The 19,938-nt window shown below is 43.3% G+C and overlaps 1 long non-coding RNA gene across 1 annotated transcript in view; it reads right to left on the bottom strand.

Moving 5' to 3' along the window:
- LOC140480504 (uncharacterized) overlaps positions 1-14,168 on the bottom strand; it is a 232,971-nt gene extending 218,803 nt beyond the window's left edge. Inside the window, exon 1 of the long non-coding RNA XR_011961322.1 lies at positions 14,046-14,168. This is a non-coding gene — a long non-coding RNA (uncharacterized lncRNA). The remainder of the gene's footprint in view (positions 1-14,045) is intronic.
- Positions 14,169-19,938: the final 5,770 nt, after the last annotated feature.

The raw sequence follows: 19,938 nt of genomic DNA, 5'->3' as shown, positions 1-19,938 counted from the left end.
GTTTAGACAGTACATTTGGATCGGCTCAAGCTTGGAGGGCCGAAAGGTCTGTTCCTGGGCTGCAAATTTTCTTTGTTCTTTCTTCTTTGTTCTTTTCTGTGTGGTAGCCAAAGCAGTCCAAAGATGTGCAGGTCAGGTGAATTGGCCATGCTAAATTGCCCTTAGTGTTAGGTGTAGGGGAATGGGTCTGAGTGGGTTGCTCTTCGGAGGGTCGGTGTGGACTTGTTGGGCCGAAGGGCCTGTTTCCACACTGTGAGTAATCATTCAATTAGATTGTCAATCCTCCAGGATTGATTTGGAGTTTCCAGGAGTTAAATATTGCTGTGGGCAATCTAGGAGAAATTTCCATGTGTTCTTATGCATTTTTATTTGAAGAGTTTTGTTTAAGAGTTTTAAAAAACATTGAAAGAGCGATATTGAAATATTTAAACTAAACCATGGCCGGGGGGGGGGGGGGGGGGTGGGTTCCATTGAGCGGAAAATGATAGAAAAAGTTAAAGGTGGGGAGTGCTCAGGAGAGGTTATTAAAGTTTCCAGAACAAGTAATACGCCAGAGAATATGGAAAGGATCAGGAATCTAACTTCAGGCCCAGCAGATGAGGAGACAACTACGAGAAGAGTGATTGTCAATGCAGGACTGAGGGTGTTGTACTTAAATGCATGCAGTGATGAAACAAGGTAAGTGAGCTTGGAGCACAGATTGAAAATGGTGGGTCCAATCTTGCACATATTGCAGAGATGTGACTGCAATGGGATCAGGTCTTGGGACTAAATATCCCAAAGTACGCATCCTATCAAAAGGAGTGGCAAATGGGCACAGGGGTATAGTTGCCTTCTTAGTAAAAATGAAATTAAATAAATAGTAAGAAGTTTATATAGAAGGTACAGAATTGGTGTGAGTAGAGTTGAGGCCAAGTTATTGAGTGTATTTAAGCAAGGAGGTCAAAGGTTATGGGGAGAAGCAGGAGAATAGGATTGAGAAACATATCAGCCATGATCGAATGGCAGGGCAGACTCAATGAGCTGGATAGCTTTCAATTGGGCTTCATAGATGCAGCTGACCAGCAGTAACAATGCTACACATAGAATGAAGTGCTGGTTGTGATATTGGCTTGGATACCAACAAAAGGAAGGGAGGAAGTGGTTCCATTGATAAGACTGTCTGCCAAATCTACAGCACATTACAATAACACGTTCACAGCCAATGACATACCAACAGCAATGGAAAAGCGGTTGGGCGATGGGGAAGTTTAAAATGCAATATCAAACCTAGTTGGCCCTTTAGCCACTCATGATTTGTTGACTGTCATTTTAACTGCTTAATATAATTAGGGAATGTGGCTGCTGGATGCTAACATGAATATCATAAAATGATGCGAATAATTTTACATCTGCTTACAGAAACCTGGCTCAACCCATCCATTCCCAACTGCACACTTCAGGCTGACAGTTTCTCTATCCATTGTATGGACCATCCAGAATCCTCAGGTAAGACAAAGGGTGGAGGAGTTTGCTTTTCGATCAACAACTTGTGGTGCACGGACATTGCAATCCTGGGCAACGATTGCTCCCCAAACCTTGAATTCCTCACCATCAAATGCCTTCCACCTCTTCCATCTACCACAGGAATTTACCGCTGCTATACTAACTGCTGTGTACATACCACAACAAGCAAAGGTTGAGGAAGCTCTGGATGTGCTGTACTCCATCACTAACACCCTGGAGACGGAACACCCCGAGGCCCTGTTTATCGTAACTAGCGACTTCAGTCAAGCCAATCTAAGGAAGGTGGTGCCCAAGTACCACCAGGACATTACCTGCCCCACCAGAGGCCCGAACATTTTAGACCACCGCTACACCACTGTGAAGGATCCCTATCATTGCACCCCCCCCGCCCTCATTTCAGGAACTCTGACCATAATGCCGTGCTTCTTCTGCCGGCTTACAGGCAAAAGCTCAAGCAGGAGACCCCCCCTCACGGATACAGGTCCAGTGCTGATTGGAGGAGACAGAGGATCAACTCTGGTGCTGTCTGGAATCAGCTGATTGGGCCGTGTTCAAACAGTCTGCATGTACCTTGGACGAGTACGCCACCACCGTCACAGACTTTATCAGTAAGTGTGTGGAGGGCTGCATACCGAGGAAGTCAATCCGGGTGTTCCCCAACAGGAAACCCTGGATGAATCAGGATGTACAGAGCCTGCTAAAAACCAGGTGTGAGTCCTTCAGATCAGGAGACCCACTCAAATATAAGGCAGCCAAGAATGACCTTCGCAGAGCCATTAAGACAGGCAAGGACCAATACCAATCCAAACTAGAGACCCAGACAGACACGCGGCAACTAGGGTAAGGACTGAATGACATGACAGGTTCTAAAAAGAGACAGTGCAAGATAGCAGACAATGACACATCCCTCCCAGATCGTCTCAACACTTTCTATGCTCACCTTGAGCAGAATTTTGGCAGAGAGGTAACATCTATTCCAACAAGCCCTGATGAACCTATCCCAACAGCCACTACATTAGCGGTCAGATCAGTTTTCCTTTGTGCGAATCCAAGGAAAGCGATGGGACCAGACAGAGTACTGGGCCGTGCACTCAAGCATGCGCAGATCAACTGGCAGAGGTCTTCTCAGACACCTTCAACCTCTCCCTGCAGCAGGCCACTGTCCCTGCCTGTTTCAGGAGGACCAACATCATCCTTGTGCCTAAAAAGGCTCATGCAGCATGTCTCAATGACTACACCCAGTGGCCCTAACTTCAGTGGCCATGAAGTGCTTTGAAAGGCTGGTCATGGCATTAATCAACTCCAACCTCTCCACTACTCTTGACCTACTCCAATTTGCCTATTGGACCAACAGATCCATGTCAGATGCCATATCACTTGCCCTTCGCATTTTGACACCAAGTACAACTACGTAAGAATCCTACTCATTGACTACAATTTAGCCTTCAACACTATTATCCCATCGAGACTGGTTACTGAACTGAATGATCTCAGACTAAGTCCCACTCTCTACAACTGGATCATCAGTTTTCTGACCCACAGGCCACAATCTGTGGGTCAGTGAAGACTGGGGACAATATTTCATCCTCACTAAAACTCAACGCTGGAGCCCCCCAGGGGTGAGTACTCAGCCCTCTACTGTACTCACTGTATACCCGTGACTGCATCACCAAATACCAGACTAATGCCTTTTACAACTTCGCTGATGACACCACCATAGTCGGTCGATCTCAGATGGCGACGAAACAGACTACAGACAGGAGGTGGAAGACCTGGAAAAATGGTGCACTGAGGACAACCTAGCTCTCAATGCCAGCAAAACCAAGGAACTCATTATTGACTTTCAGCAGGATGTTACTCATGACCCCCCTACACATTAACAGCACCAGAGGTGGAACGAGTGGAGAGTGCCTTCTCTTGGGAGTGGTCATTAACAACAAGCTTTCTTGGATCCTTCATGTGGACGCACTGGTTACAAAGGCCCAACAACATCTCCTCTTCCTCAGGCAGCTGAGAAAACTTGGCATGACAGCGAATACCCTTGCCAACGTTTATAGGTATGCCATTGAGAGCATTCTGTCTGGATGTATCACTACCTGGTATGGCAACTGTACCATTCAAGATCGGAGACAGTTACAGAGAGTGGTGACCTCGGCCCGGCAATCACAAAGGCCAACCTCCCATTGATAGAATCCATCTACCAGGCCCGCTGTCAGGGAAAGGCCGCCATCATTCTCAAAGATCCATCCCACCCTGGTAATGCTTTTCTACAACCTCTACCATCGGGAGAAGGTACAGAAGCCTAAACACACACACAGCTGGTTTCGAAACAGTTTCTACCCTAATGTTGTTAGAATACTGAATGGACTCTCAAACTCTTAACATTCACCTGTACCTGTGTTTTGATTTTTGCCACTGTTTACCTATTATTTACTTATCTATGCTACTTAACTTTGTGATCTGCCTGGTTTGCTCTCAAGACAAAGCTTTTCACTGTGCCTCGGTACACGTGACAATAAATTCAATTCAATCCATAATTTAATGGGACCTGTTGACCACTCATTTCACAGAAGGTGAAGGGAGATTGGCAAGACACAAAATAAGTATTCTGCATTAGTGTTTACTGTGGAGAAGGGTATGGAAGATAGAGAACATGGGGAAACAGATGGTGACATCTTGAAAAATATCTGTATTACGGAGGAAGAGTTTCTGGATGTCTTAAAATACATAAAGGTGGATAAATCTCCAGGACCTGATCAGGTGTTCCCTAGAACTCTGTGGGAAGCTAGGGAAGTGAATGCTGGGCCCCTTACTGAGATATTTGTATCATCCATAGCCACAAGTGTGATGCCGGAAGACTGGCGGTTGGCTAACGTGGTGCCACTATTTAAGAAAGGTGGTAAGGAAATGCCAGGGAACTACAGACCAGTGAGCCTGACATCAGTAATGGGCAAGTTTAGATTATATTAGATTAGATTACTTACAGTGTGGAAACAGGCCCTTCGGCCCAACAAGTCCACACCGCCCCGCCAAAGCGTAACCCACCCATACCCCTACATTTACATCTACCCCTTACCTAACACTACGGGCAATTTAGCATGACCAATTCACCTGACCTGCACATCTTTGGACTGTGGGAGGAAACCGGAGCACCCGGAGGAAACCCACGCAGACACGGGGAGAATGTGCAAACTCCACACAGTCAGTCTCCTGAGGCGGGAAATGAACCCGGGTCTCTGGTGCTGTGAGGCAGCAGTGCTAACCACTGTGCCACCGTGCCGCCCACCGTGCCGCCCAGTTGTTGGAGGAAAAACAAAGGGATAGGATTTAAATGTATTTAGAAAGGCAAGGATTGATTAGGAATACTTAACATGGCTTCGTGCGTGGGAAATGGTGTTTCACTAATGTGATGGAGCTTTATGAAGAAGTAACCAAGATGATTAATGAGGGCAGAGAGGTGAATGTGATCTATATGAACTTCAGTAAGATGGTTGACAAGGTTCCTCACAGTTAACAGGTTAGCAAGGTTAGATCTCATTGACTTCAGAGACAACTAACCATTTGGATACAGACCTGGCTCGAAGGTAGAAGACAGAGGGTGGTGTTGCAGGGTTGTCTTTCAGAATGGAGGTCAGTGATCAGCAATGTGCTCAAGGATCGGGACTGGGTTCACTACTTATTGTCATTTATATAAATGATTTGGATGTGATTATTGGAAGTACAGTTAGTAGGTCTGCAGATGTGACCAAAATTGGAGGTGTAGTGGACCAAGGAGTAGCAGATGGAGTTTAATTTAGAAAATTGTGAGATGCTGCATTTTGGAAAGGCCAATCAGAGCAGGACTTATACACTTAATGGTAAGGTCCTGGAGATTGCTGCTGAACAAAGAGACCTTGGAGTGCAGGTTCATAGTTCCTTGAAAGTGGAGTTGCAGTTAGATAGGATAGTAAAGAAGGTGATTGGTATGCTTGCCTTTATTGGTCAGTGCATTGAGTGTAGGAGATGGGAGGTCATGTTATGCCTGTACAAGACATTCATTAGGCCACTTTTGGAATATTGTGTGCAGTTCTGGTCTTCCTGCTATAGGGAGGATGTTGTGAAACTTGGATGGATTCAGAAAAGATATACAAGGATGTTGCTGGGATTGGAGGGTTTCAGCTAGGCGGAGAGGCTGAATAGGCTAGGGCTGTTTTCCCTGGAGTGTTGGAGATAGAGGTGTGACTGTATAAAGGTTTATAAAATAATGAGGGGCATGGATCGGGTGAATAGACAAGGTCTCTTTTTCCTTTTTGGAAGGGGTGGTGTGAGTCCTAAACTAGAGTCCAGAACTGAACCTAAACATGGGTTTAAGGTGAGAGGGGAGAGATTTAAAAGGACCCTAAGGGGCAACTTTTTCACCCAGAGGGTGGTGTGTTTATGGAATGAGCTGCCTGAGGAAGTGGTGGAAGCTGACAATTAAAAAGCGTCTGAATGGGTACATGAATAGGAAGGATTTAGAAAGATATGGAACTATATTTATTGAGGACATCTGATCAACATGGATGAGTTGGACTGAAGGGTCTGATTCCATACTGTGCATCTCTATGGTTTTCTGACTCTAAGGGGTAAAAGGGCCTTCCAGAATAAGGAGAACCTTTCCTTTGTGAGGTGAGGAGCAAAGAAAAACCTCTCACAAATCTCAAAATGATAGTTGCAAATATTTCTCTTCCTTAAGATGCTCCCGAGTGCTCCACATCCTGCAACCGCTAGGCAGCTGCTGCTTCAGGCTGTTTCAAGGAATGACTGACCAGTGAATGGCAGCTAAGAAGACCTGGGAGTTACAATTCCACAGGAATTCAAGTCAACTGAAATGAAGCATGAGGCAAGGCCCACGACGGGTCTGTACCAAAGCTCAACCTTGCCACCAGTTATTTAGAAATTTTAGTGCTTTCTCAGTTGTATTACAAACTGTTTGGAATGAGATGCATTTTCACAGTCCAATCCATGCACTCCAGTGGCAAACCCTGAGTGATTTTAAGTACCTTGGATTTCTGGTCACTGATTCAATGACCAGGGTCAAAACTGTGGAGGGAGTCTGTGAACTGAAAGACTGTGAAAATCATTCACAGCAGTCTGCATCAAACACCTTGCTTTACCCAGCTCTCTGTCTTCATACCTATTAACCTATTGACTACCTAATTTCTCCATATATAAATCATTGGAGTGACTGCTGTAATAGAGTCATAACTGAGAGCGGCCATCAGAGCAAGGATGTATTTCTACACGTAACAATCTATCACAAATAAACCAGCAATAAAAGAACTCAGACCATTCTAGTTAAACTCAGAGTAAACATTCTGGGCTACTTCCTGTTTTAGGGGAAAGTGAGAGGAGACAAGGAGACAGGATGTGAGTTTATCAGATAGACAATTAATTCAAATAAATGAGGACATTTTCAGCCATTACTGCACTGATTGCAATAGTGTTTGCAAATTTTAGGATACTTATTGATAAAAATTCTTGCAGGCAGCATAATCATATTTATGTAAGTAAGATTTTGCTATTAATTCTGACAATTGACAGATTATTTGCTCATCCATATTAGTTATAGTTGTTTAAATGCCAAAGAGACCGACACAACTGGGCACATTGCTTTTTCCATGTTCTTACCTTTGTATGTACTTTGGAAGAAATCACATTACCTATTATTATAGATCAAAACCGATAAAACCCTGCGTGGAAATTCATCCAAACGATGATACTAATTAGTTGAGGGAGAGGGAAAGTCAACAGTAAAAAAATTACTTAATCCACTATTCTCTAGCAGCAGGTGCAAAAGGCTTTAAAGTTTTCCCTCTACAATCTGCTGGATAGGTGGTGATGGTAATTTCATTACAGTGGTAAGCCAGAGGCACAGTTCCAAGTAACTGGCACAGAATTAGGCCATTCAGCCCATCAAGTCAATTCTACCATTCAATCACGGTGATATGTTTCTCAAACCCATTCTCCTGCCTTCTCCCTGTACCCCTTGATCCCCTTATGAATGAAGAACTTATATATCCTTGTCTTTATTTCACTCAATGGCTTGTCCTCCACAGCCCTCTGCATCAATGAGTTCTGCAGATTCACCGCCCTCTGGCTGAAGAAACTCCTCAGCTCAGTTCGAAATGGTTTCCCTTCCCTCTGAGGCTGTGCCCTCAGGTCCTAGTCTCTCTTGTTATGGAAATATCCTTTCCATATCCACTATATCCAAACCTCTAAATATTCTGTAAGTTTCAATCAGATCCCCCCTCATCCTTCTAAACTCTGTTGAGTACAGAACCAGAGACCTCAACCACTCTTCACGTGTCAAGCCTTTCATCCCTGGGATTGTGCTTATCCCAAAGCGGCAGAAATTTGACCTCAATTAATAAAAAATCTGGAATCAAAGGCGAGCCTAATTATGGCCAAGTAACCAGTGTCAGGTTCATGAATGCCCTTTTGTGAAAGACATCTGCCATCCTGACCTTACCTACACCAAAGGTGACTCCAGACTCACAACAATGTGATTGACTCTCAGCTGTCAGCTGGCCAAGAAACTCAGCTTCACCGATGATGACTGGAAGAAATTCTGTTTGTACTTAGTTTAGAAATGTTTGGGAAAACCACAGGGCTGGAACTTGCTGAGCCATTGCAACGCTGGCAAAATCAAATATTATGTCTCCTAGGGGGCCTCTATCTCATAGAGTCATAGTCATAGCGCTGTATAGCATGGAAACAGACCCTTTGGTCCAGCTTGTCTGGTGCCTGTTCATTATGTTCTGAAGGCAATGGAGTCTTCTCCCATGGCACTTGAAGTGATCCGTCCAGCAGTAATGTCTGCCCTCATCTTGACAATGGTGTAGAGTTTCTGCTGAATTGCCTTTAGATACTTTTAATTAACCTGTTCAGAGATTTATGGCACACCACTACAGAAAGTGGGACTAGAACCCATGGCACTACAAACTCTGATGAACTAGTAACTACTGGGGTGCATCACCATCATAAAATTGGATGGCATCCTGGCAGTGACCCCTTCATTGCCCAATGCTGGCAATCTGCTAAGTTGGGTCCCACTGCCAGCTGAAATGAGGTCACCCTCAACTCTTAGCACCAAAGGAGGTAGGTGGCAGGAAGAACAAACCAAGCGATATAACCAATGATGCCATCATTTGCTCCACCACAGTTTTTAAGACAGCTACAATAAGTTATAATTAAAAACAGCCATCTGTATTTGCATAGCACCTTAAATGTTCCGAAGCTTATCATAACCAATGAAATGCCTTTTGAAGTGTAGTTACTGAGGTGATGCAGGTTGCCAATTTGCAAGGGCGAGATCCATAAACAGTAATGTGGCTTTAAAATGCACAATTTTCATATTTTTATTCCTTCTGGATGTTGGCATTGTTGGCTAGACAATTTTTGTCCATCTCTAATATCTTGATAGAGCTCCCAAAGAGACCCCAGACATCATGATATTTTTCATGAGGAGATGCTTGAGCTTTCAAAGATTTGGGATGGATTACATTCTCCCATGGGCCATTTGAAGTGCAGGAAGAGGGGCACAGTTGGGTGGCCTTTCTACCCTCCTCCAACTTGCCAGGAAAGGCAGAGGTGATGCCTTCAGTGTTTGAGCCCTGGTCCCATCTAAGATGCCTCCTACTATCATCCCCATACCCACTATCCCCTCCAAAAGTCATCTTCTACGCTGTCCGCTGAAGACTGCTCTTCCTGCAACTCCAGTTCCTGAGAATGCCGATGCCAGAATTACCCGGGTTTTCTTCAGTGTGGTGGTAATGTCTGTAGTGTCACAAGTGGCCAGCCTGCCCTCAAGCTGATTGTTTCTTTAAGGGTGCGTCCAAGAGAGGAGCAGGCATTTTGCTACTTCTGGCATTAAGTTCCTGCGGCCTGGCTCCCCAGTAACCTATTGTACGTATGGGGTATTGTGCGTACGTATCCAAGAATCCATTAAAATCTAGTTCACAGAAACACACGACCACCTTCTGGTCCTCCAATCTCAGTCAACTTTCACCAAGTGCCCTGGGAGGTTCCCAGACTACTCCATGCTTTCCTACCTGTCTGTCGGCCCTCAGTGTGGTCCATACAGACAGTTCCAAAGTCAAAAAAGCAGAAAGAACAAAGGGAGTCAACCTGCAAGGAGTCAGTTATCTTCTGACCTTGAGCCCTTCCTTTCATAAGAGAAAATAAAATTTGTTAAGTCTACCTTTTTAGCCTTTTGTGGGTCTTGTGGTCCTCTGGTCATAGCAGTGGTGAGATCCTATTACAGTAACAAACTATTCACTTCAGCAATTGAGAAAATTCACCTTTGTTTCAGGATGGAACCAGTGTCACTAAATACCTTGGATTCTCCATGTAACATTTGGCTTTGCCTCTACAAACTGACCTGCTTCTTCTCCCATATCACCAAACAGCCCTCTAACATTTCCCTTCTCACTCGCTGTTCAACTCTGGCCCTGCCATTCAAATATCCTCCTCTGCTCTTTGACTTCCTTTTCTAAAATTGCACACCTTCTGACATTAGATTCTTCCTCTCCCATTGGACTGCCTCTTGTACCATTGGATAGCCCTCTGCCATGTTTTCTGCAGGAGAGTATGAGTTACTGTAGATTGTCTGGAATTATACATTCCCAAATCTCCAAATCTAGCATATGTATGCCAATCTTGTCGAGGATAAAGCAGCCTGCTTGATTGGAACCACATCCACAAAGATCCAGGTAGGATAGCTACTACCTGCATGTCAGAAATTCACCAAGGCTCTGTTGACAGCATTTTCAAATCATGGATACTATCATCTAGAAGAACAAAGGTTGTCACTGGGCTATAAACATAGAGGTCCCTTCCTTACTGCAACTTGGATCTATCTACAACAAGTGGGCTGCAGAAGTTCAAGAAGGCAGCTCACTATCACCTTCGCATGGGTAACCAGGGATGGATAATAAATGCTGGCTCAGCAAGTGAAGACTATATCCCAAGAAAAAATAAGAAAAACATAAATTGGACAAAAGGAACAATGGTGACAAAATATTTTTTACATAGCAAGAGTTAGAGTCTACGGTACAATGATGGAGTGTGAAGAAGGCAACTTCAGTTATGGTTTTCAGAAGACAGCTATCCTAATTGGTGGCATGGTAGCTCAGTGGTTAGCACTGCTGCCTCACAGTGCCAGCAATACAGGTTTGATTCCACCCTTGAGTGATTGTTTGGAGTTTGCACATTCTCCCTGTATCTGTATGGGTTTCTGCCGGAGGCTCCAGTTTTTCCCCACAGTGGAAAGGTGTGCAGGTTAGTTGGATTGGCCATGCTAATTTATCCATTGTGTCCAGGGATGTGCAGGCTAGGTGGGTTAGCCATGGGAAATGCAGAAATTCAGGAATTGGGTGGGAGGGTTGATGTGGACATTTTGGGCTGAATGCCCAGCTTCCACATCATAGAGATTCTGTGATTCTAAGAGAAAAATCTTTGCAGCGATATAGGGAAAACTACAACAAGATGAATTGTTCTTGTCGAGAGTTGGCATGGACATTATAGTGGTTGTAATGTGGTCAGCCAGCTGGACTTTATATAATATGAGTTCCCTGATTGGGGTTGTTAACATGGTCTGATCGGGGAACCTTGACTGACAGACAAAAGGGGTAGCATCAGAGGTACTGCCACTCTGGGAGCTGACTCTGAATGGCGTAGTACTAAAGTCAAGGAGTATTCACGTGTAAATAAGGGGTGTCTTGGTGACAGGATACAGCCTCTGTGCAGTTATTTCAAACATGCTAGGATAAATCACCCCCTTTGGTGGTCCAATCATTCTATGGGAGAAAGCTCACTGAATTCACCTTGGCCCCATCATCTCAATGGAGTTTGAATATAAACTCACATTATGTCATGGCAACAGGTCAGAATCCCAGACTACTTACACACATATTAAAGTTTTAAGACTGTAAGACCAAAACAAATAGGAACATGTGCAGGTCCCTCAAGTCTGTTCTACCATTCAATAGGATCATTGCTAATCCAACATGCCTCATACTGAATTGCAATATTTGTTTTTAGAAAGAGGACCTACAGCCAGAAGATGACTGTGAACGTAAGTTTGGTGACTGTTTGGCAAAGTTCTCGGAGGAACCATGGAAAGTCACACTTGAAAATGCCAAAGGAAATTTAAACAACATTCCTTTACAAGAAGCAATGAAATTCAAACTGAACTGGACTGAGATCTCCTGTAACAATGGAGATGCAGAAGGGCTGACTACACCTCTAAGCAGAAAGCCATTTTCACTGGATTATGATTTAAATTGCAGATGCATTTGTGCTTTACACTTATATGAATATACAGAAAGCACATTTTAAAAATACTGTGTGTTAGTGAAATGGTACTAGTATGGACGAATGTGCTGAGAAGGCCTCAGCTTGAAAACAGCCACTGCTCAACAATAATGTAAGATAACCTTGTTCTGCAGATAAAGAAAGAATCTCTCTCACTCAGATTGCTGGCAGCACAGCGAAGTCACCATCAGAAAGGAAACATGACAAAAGCCTGCATGCAGAGTCAAGGATCTCAGAATCAACTGCTTTGTAACCAATATCAACATTACCAGCATCATCAAAATTAATAGCCACCACTTTTCACAAGCTTACTTTTCCAGAGATGGATCCATGTATCATTGTAAGCGTGATCTTTTTACTCGATTCATATATTTCATCCCTATGTATGTATGTCATGTTTCTTGCATTTAAAAACTAACAAATTTATCCTTTCTTTAATTAAAAAAAACCTGGATAATTTGGTTCCTGGTACGTGTATGGGATGAGTTGCCAGAGGAAGTGGTGGAGGCTGGTACAATTGCAACATTTAAGAGGTATTTGGATGGGTATATGAATAGGAAGGGTTTGGAGGGATATGGGCCTGGTGCTGGCAGGTGGGACTAGATTGGGTTGGGATATCTGGTTGGCATGGATGGGTTGGACCGAAGGGTCTGTTTCCATGCTGTACTTCTCTATGACTCTATGACTTTTGGATTGAGAAAAGGTATCCAGGAGGGAATGACACTTTTTAAATCAATCTTGCAGTGACCAACCAAAGAAGGGTTGAATTAAAAAAAGGGAGTTAGGTCATCCATCCTTACCTGGGTGCATAACCATTGAGGGGCTATCCTTGCAGAATCTAATGAATGTGGGACCTTTATCCAATAATTACAACTAATTCAAATTCTGCTGTGCAACTTTGTACAAGATGGACTGTGTATTGTCACAATACTATCTACATTGAGTATAGACATAAGACATAAGACATAAGACATAGAAGTGGAAGTAAGGCTATTCGGCCCATCGAGTCCACTCCGCCACTCGATCATGGCTGCTGGGCACTTCAACTCCACTTACCCGCATTCTCCCCGTAGCTCTTAATTCCCCAAGACAACAAGAATCTATCAATCTCTGCCTTGAAGACATTTAGCGTCCCGGCCTCCACTGCACTCTGCGGCAATAGGAGTTGGAATGTCACATTCCAGTTGTACAGGATATTGGTGAGGCCACTTTTGGAATACCATATACAGTTCTGTTTGCCCTGCTATAGGAAGAATATTATTGAATTGGAGATGGTTCAGAAAATACTTACCATGCTGGGACCAGAGAGTTTGGGTTATAAAGACAGGCTGGATAGGCTGGGACTTTTTTTCAATGGAGTGTAGGAGTTTGAGGGTGACCTTATAGAGGTGTATAAAATCAAGGGCATAGATAAGGTTAATAGCAAAGGTCGTTGCCTAAGGGTGGGAGAGTTTAAAACTAGGGGGCATATTTTAAGGTGAGAGGAGAAAGGGACCTGAGGGGCAACCTTTTCATGCAGAGGGTGGTTGGTATTTGGAATGAACTTCCAGAACAAGTGGTAGATGCAGATACAGTTACAACATTTAAAACACATTTCAATAGATAAACGAATAGAAAAGGTTTACAGGATTATTGACCAAACTCATGCAAGTGGGACTAGTTTGGGAAACTTGGTCGTCATGGACAAAGTGGATCGATGGGTCTGTTTCTGTGCTGACGATGACGATAGGATCTTGGGAAAACCTCCATCAATATGTGTGAACTAGGATTTCTTCTCAAGCTTAGCAGTCACGTTTCTCTGAGTAAATTCATCTCAAGCACCTAACAGTTGTGATATTGTACTTCATGTAGCATGACTGTCCATAATACAGAGGCAATAAACACCAATTAAAACCTGGTGCAGCGACCACAACCTACATACAGTCAGCAAATTCCACTTCCCCATTGCTCGGAGTACCCAGGGAAAATAGAGTGTGATAGCAAGAGATACAAAAGCAAAATGAAAAATTAGACTGCAAAAAGGTGGTTACTGATGAAAAGGTTTCACCAGAGCTCCTGGCCTCTTCGATTTAACACATTTGCACCCTCGCTTTCCATTTAGACCAGCATTATTAAAATCCACTGAATAAAAATGTCATACTCTCTAATATATAACAGTAATATATTTAATGCATCTACCATTCCATCCTTAAGTGTAAACTTACCTGGGGCATGGCTGGTCTACTTAATGAATATACGGTTTGGACAAATGAGCTCAGAATATCAATAACCCAGGCACATTCTGTGTAACATTTTTACTCAAATGATTTGTGGCTCCCCTGCGAGTGTATTCTACGTGAATATGAGTGACCCTTTTCAGTCTGTTGCCATAGATCAGGTGGTGAGATGAAATTGCCTGACAGGAGCCCAAATACATCTGGTTCTCCTAGCTTGAAGCCTTTCAACTCCCGCTGCTTCAGCTAAATGATGATGTTTGCTGGAGAATAATAAACTGTTTTTGCAGCACAAAGGCCACTTTGATGGGCTCTGCTTCTGTTGGGAGTTAAAATGGACAGCATTGAAATGTCAAAGGCAGGGTGGTGGCCTGGGGTAGGGGGTTGGGGAGGGAAGAATCCCTCTTTGTGAATTTACAATTTAACTCCGATGGCTGTAACTGCATGTGGCTGACTGCACACCACTCTGCCGTTCACAGGTCAACTGGCTAGGTGTCAAGGAGATGGTGACATCTTGAGAGATTGTTTTTTATAAGTTCCATAAGATAAATAGCTCATTGCAAAAAGTAAATATTATTCCAGAGCTTTTTAGGCTATGAGTTAAATTCACATACAGGTCAATCATACTTCGAAGTTGAATATTGGAGACTTATGAATAAACCATGCGCTGTATCATTGTATCAGTGTGACTGTGAAATCGTATAATCAAGCTTGGTTCTGATGTCACCAAACTGTATCTCATCTACACTTAAGCTTCAGCAACAGATATAGATCAGATCTACAATAACTTGACTTTATGATAAATACATACAGCACAGGCTCTGTATAACAATTCATCACGTCCTCATGACATACTGAAGCTAATTTACTGGCAAGCTAATGAATTATTTTTGCTGTGACCCTGCCAGTAACTCATCTCTTGACTCATAAGAACATAAAGTATAGGAGCAAAAGTCGGCCATTTGGCCCATCAAGTCTGTTCTGCCATTTGGTCAGGGCTGATATGTTTCTCAAACCCATTCTCTTGCCATGTCTCTGTAACCCTTGGTCCCCTTTCTAATCAAGAATCTGTCTATCTTCATCTTAAATACACTCAATGACTTGGCCTCTGTATTCCTCTGCAACAATGAGTTCCATAGACTCAAAACTCTACACATCTCAGTTTTAAAGGGGTTATCCTATCACTCTGAGGCTGTACTAATGGAAACATCTTTTTCACACACATTCTGTCCAGGCCTCTCAATATTATGTAAGTTTCAATCAGATCCCCCCTAATCCTTCTAAACTCCATTGAGTATAAACCCAGAGTCCTCAACCACTCCTCATGTAATAAGCACTTCATCCTTGGGATCATTCTTGTAAATCTCTCTGGACCCCCTCCAATGCCAATACATCCTTCCTTAGAAAGGGGCCCAAAACTGCTCACAATAATCCAAATGTGATCTGACCAGAGCCTAATACAACCTCATTTGTACATCTTTACTGTTGTATTCTAGCCCTTTTGAAGTAAATGCTGATATTGCATTTGTGTTCCTAAATGCCAACTCAACCTGCATGTCAACCTTAAGACAATCCTGAATCAGGGCTCCTAATTCCCTTTCTGCTTCAGATTTCTGAAACTTTCCCCATTTAGAAAATAGTCTACATCTCTATTCTTCCAACCAAAGTGCATAACCTCACACTTTCTCACATTGTATTCCATCTGCTACTTCTTTGCCCACTTCCAAGTCCTTCTGCAGACTCCCTGCATCCTCAATACTACCTGTCACTTCACCTATCATTGTGCCATCTGCAAATTAGTAACAATGTTCTCAGTTCCATCATCCAATGCATAGTTGTGGTCCTAACACTCCCTGCAGAACTGCATCGGGCTATCATTCTGAAAAAGATTCCTTTATCCTCAGTCTCTGTCTATTCTAATCAGCCAATCCTCTCTCTTCTGCCTGCCCACCCTTCTGAAACACGGTGTTACATTAACCATTTTCCAGTCCTCTGGGACCCTCCCAGACTCCAGTGATCCCTGAAAGATAGCCACCAATGCCTATACAATGTCCTCAGCTATCTCCTTTAGATCTGAAAATGTGTTGCTGGAAAAACACAGCAGGTCAGGCAGCATCCAAGGAACAGGAGACTCGACGTTTCGGGCTTATGCAGTCCTCACTTTCTCCTATCTCCTTTAGATCTATTGGGTGTAGTCCATCTGGTCTGGATGGTTTATCCACTGTCAGACATTTTAGCTTTCCTAACACCTTCTCCTCAATGATGTTCGCTACACTCACCTCTGCATCCTGACTCTCTTGAAGTTCTGGTATGCCACTGGTGTTTCCACTGTGAAGACTGATGCAAAGTACTTAGCTAGTTCCTCCAAAATTACTTTGTCCCCCGTTACTACCTTCCCACACTTACTTTCCAGCAGTCCAATGTTCACTCTTTCTACTCTCTTAGCTTTTAGATAGATTTAAAAAAGCTCTTGCTATCTTCTTTTATTATGCTAGCTAGGTTATCCCCATATTTCATCCTCACACCCCATTTACCTTTTTATTTTGAAGATGACACCAAAATTGGAGGAGTAGTGGAAGTTACCTCAGAGTACAATGGGATCTTGAGCAGATGGACCAAAGGACTGAGGAGTGGCAGATGGAATTTAGAGTCATAGATAAATGTGAGGTGCTGCATTTTAGAAAGGCACACTTCTTATACACTTAAGGGAGTGTTGCTGAACAAAGAGACCTTGGAATGCAGGTTCATAGTTCCTTGAAAGTGGAGTCACAGGTAGATAGGATAGTGAAGAAGGTGTTTGGTATGCTTTATTTTATTGATCAGGGTATTGCGTAAAGGAGTTGGGAGGTCATATTGCAGCTGTACAGGACATTGGTTAGGCCCCTGTTGGAATGTTGTATGCAATTCTGTTCTTCCTCCTCGGGAAGATGCTGTGAAACTTGAAAGGGTTCCGAAAGGATTTACAAGGATGTCGCCAGAGTTAGAGGATTTGAGCTATAGGGAGAGGCTGAATAGGCTGGGGCTGCTCTCCCTGGAGCGTCAGAGGCTAGGGATGACCTTGTAGAGGTTTATAAAATCATGAGGAGCATGGATAGAATAAATAGACAAAGTCTTTTCCCTGGAGTGGGTTGGGTGGATGGGTGATCGAGAACTAGGGGGCATAGGTTTAGGGTGAGAAGGGAAAGATATAAAAGGGACCTAAGGGGCAACCTTTTCATGCAGAGGGTGGTGCATGTATGGAATGAGCTGTCAGAGGAAGTGGTGGAGGCTGGTACAATTGCAACATTTAAAAGGCATCTGGTTGGGTATATGAATATGAATGGCTTTGAGGGATATGGGCCAAGTGCTGGCAAATGGGACTGGATTAGGTTAGGATATAAGGTCGACATGGACGAGTTCGACCAAAGCGTTTGTTCCTGTGCTGTACATCTCCATGGTACTGCTGATTTTTAAAGGCTTCCCAATTCTCTGTCTTCCCACTAAACTTCCCACATTCTGAGATTTTCCTTTTGCTTTTACATGTCCCTGAGTTCCCTTGTCAGCCATGGTTGCCTCATCCTCCCTTTAGGATTCTGCTCCTTCAGATGAATATCTGCTGTGTTTTCCAAATTGCCCCTAGAAACCCCTGCCATTTTTGCTCCTTTGTCTTCTCTGATAGGTTCCCCTTCCAGTTAACTCTGGTCAGCTCCTCCCTCCTGTCTTTGTAGATACCTTTACCAATACAGCTGACTACAGCTTCTGCCTCTCAAACTGCAGTGCAAATTCTATCAGAATAGGGCCACTGCCCCCTTTGAGGTTTCTTCGCCTTAAGCTCTCTAATCAAGTCTGCCTCATTGTACATCACCAAATCCAGAAACGCCTGTTTCCTAGTAGGCCCAAGTAGCTCCAAAATGCATCTTGTAGACATTCCAAGAATTCCTTGTCTTGAGATCCACCACCAGCCTGATTTTCCCAGTCCACGTAGATTGAATTACCATGATTATTGTAGTAGCGCCTTTCTTATATGCCTTTTTTATCTCCTAATTTGTTTCCTTTCTCACATCCTGACTACTGTTAGGGAGGTCTGTATATAAATCCCATAAATCCCTTTGCAGTTCCTCAATTCTACCCAAACAGATTCTACTCTTTCCAGCCCTATATCACATCTTGCTATTGATTTAATTCTATTTCTCACTAACAATGCAACCACTCTGACCACCTCCTTGTCCTTTTGATAGAACATCTATCCTTGGTTATTTAATTCCCAGCCCTAAAATCCTTGCATCCATGTCGCTGTGAGATCCATAACATCATTCCTGCCAATTTCAATCTGCACTACAGGCTTACTTAGCTTGTCTCGTATACTACAGGCATTTAAAACAATAGCCTCAGTCCTGCATTGACTATTACTTTTCTCATAGTTGTCCCTTATTTACCGTGCCTGAAGTTAGATTCCACATTCTCTATCCCATTGCTTGTTCTGAAAATTTTAATAATCTCTACTGAGCCTTCACCCTTTTAACATTTTACATAGGACCATAAGACCATAAGAACGAGGAGCAGGAGTAGGCCGTCCGGCCTTCAAGCCTGCTCCGTCATTCAATAAGATCATGGCTGATCTTTTCATGGACTTACCTGCGTTTTCACCATGTCATTTAATTCCTTTATTGTTCAAACCAATACCTATCTTAGCTTTAAAAACATTTACTGAAATTGGGTCAACTACTTCCCTGGGCAAGGGATTCCATAGATTACCAACCCTCTGGGAGAAGAAATTCATTCTCAATTCAGTCATAAATCTGCTCCCTCTAATCTTCAGGCTATGCCTGCTTGTCCTAGTTTTACCTGCCAGAGAAACATCCTATCTGTTTCTATTTTGTCTATTCCCTTGATAATTTTAGATGTTTCTATAACATTTCCCCTCATTCTTCTGAATTCCAATGAATATAATCCCAATCTACTCAGACTCTCCTCATAAGTCTCTACCTCAACTCTTGAATCAACCTAGTGAAACTCCTTTGTACCCCCTCCAGTGCCAGTACATCCTTTCTCAAGTCAGGATACCAAAACTGCATACAGTACACCAGGTGTGGCCTTATCAGCACCTTGTACAGCTGTAACATTACCTCTCTGCTTTTAAACTCAACCCCTTTAGCAGTGAAGGACAAAATTCCATTTGCCTTCCTCATTACTTGTACCTGCAGACCAAGCTTCTGTGATTCATGCACAAGAACACCCAAGTCCCTCTGCAAATCAGAATGGCGCAATTTTTTACCATTCAAGCAATAATCTTTTTTACTGTTACTCTAATCAAAATGTATGACTTCACATTTATTTACATTGTATTCCATCTGCTGGAGCATTGCCCACTCACTCAATGTGTATATGGAAAATGTATCCATAATTTTCCTTGCAGCTGAACCCATCCCCCACTATTATTCACCACTTATTTCACCCACAAGGTACAAGTCAGGGGGTGATGGACTACTCCCCACTTGCCTGGATGTAACAACACTCAAGAAGCATGAGACCATCCAGAATAAAGCAGCCCACCCGATTGGCACCACATCCACTCCCTTTACCACCATCAGTAGCAGCAGTGTGTACTATCTACAGAATGCATTGCAGGAATATATCAAAGATCCTCAGACAGCACCTTCCAAATCCATGGCCACTTCCATCTGGAAGGACAAGGTCAGCAGATACCTGGGAACATCAATACATGTAGGTTTTCCTCCAAGTCACTCACTATCCTGACTTGCAAATATATCATCGTTCCTTCATTGTTGCTGGGGCAAAATCTTGGAATTCCCTTCCTAAGGACATTGTGGATCTACCTACAGCACATGGACCTGCAATTCAAGAAGGCAGCTCAGCACCACCTTCTCAAGGGCAACTAGGTACA

The sequence above is a fragment of the Chiloscyllium punctatum genome, chromosome 1, assembly GCF_047496795.1.
Source record: "Chiloscyllium punctatum isolate Juve2018m chromosome 1, sChiPun1.3, whole genome shotgun sequence".
NCBI classification, from domain to species: Eukaryota; Metazoa; Chordata; class Chondrichthyes; order Orectolobiformes; family Hemiscylliidae; genus Chiloscyllium; species Chiloscyllium punctatum.
Note: the sequence above shows the minus strand (reverse complement) of the source record. Positions and strands in the feature narration are given on the sequence as shown.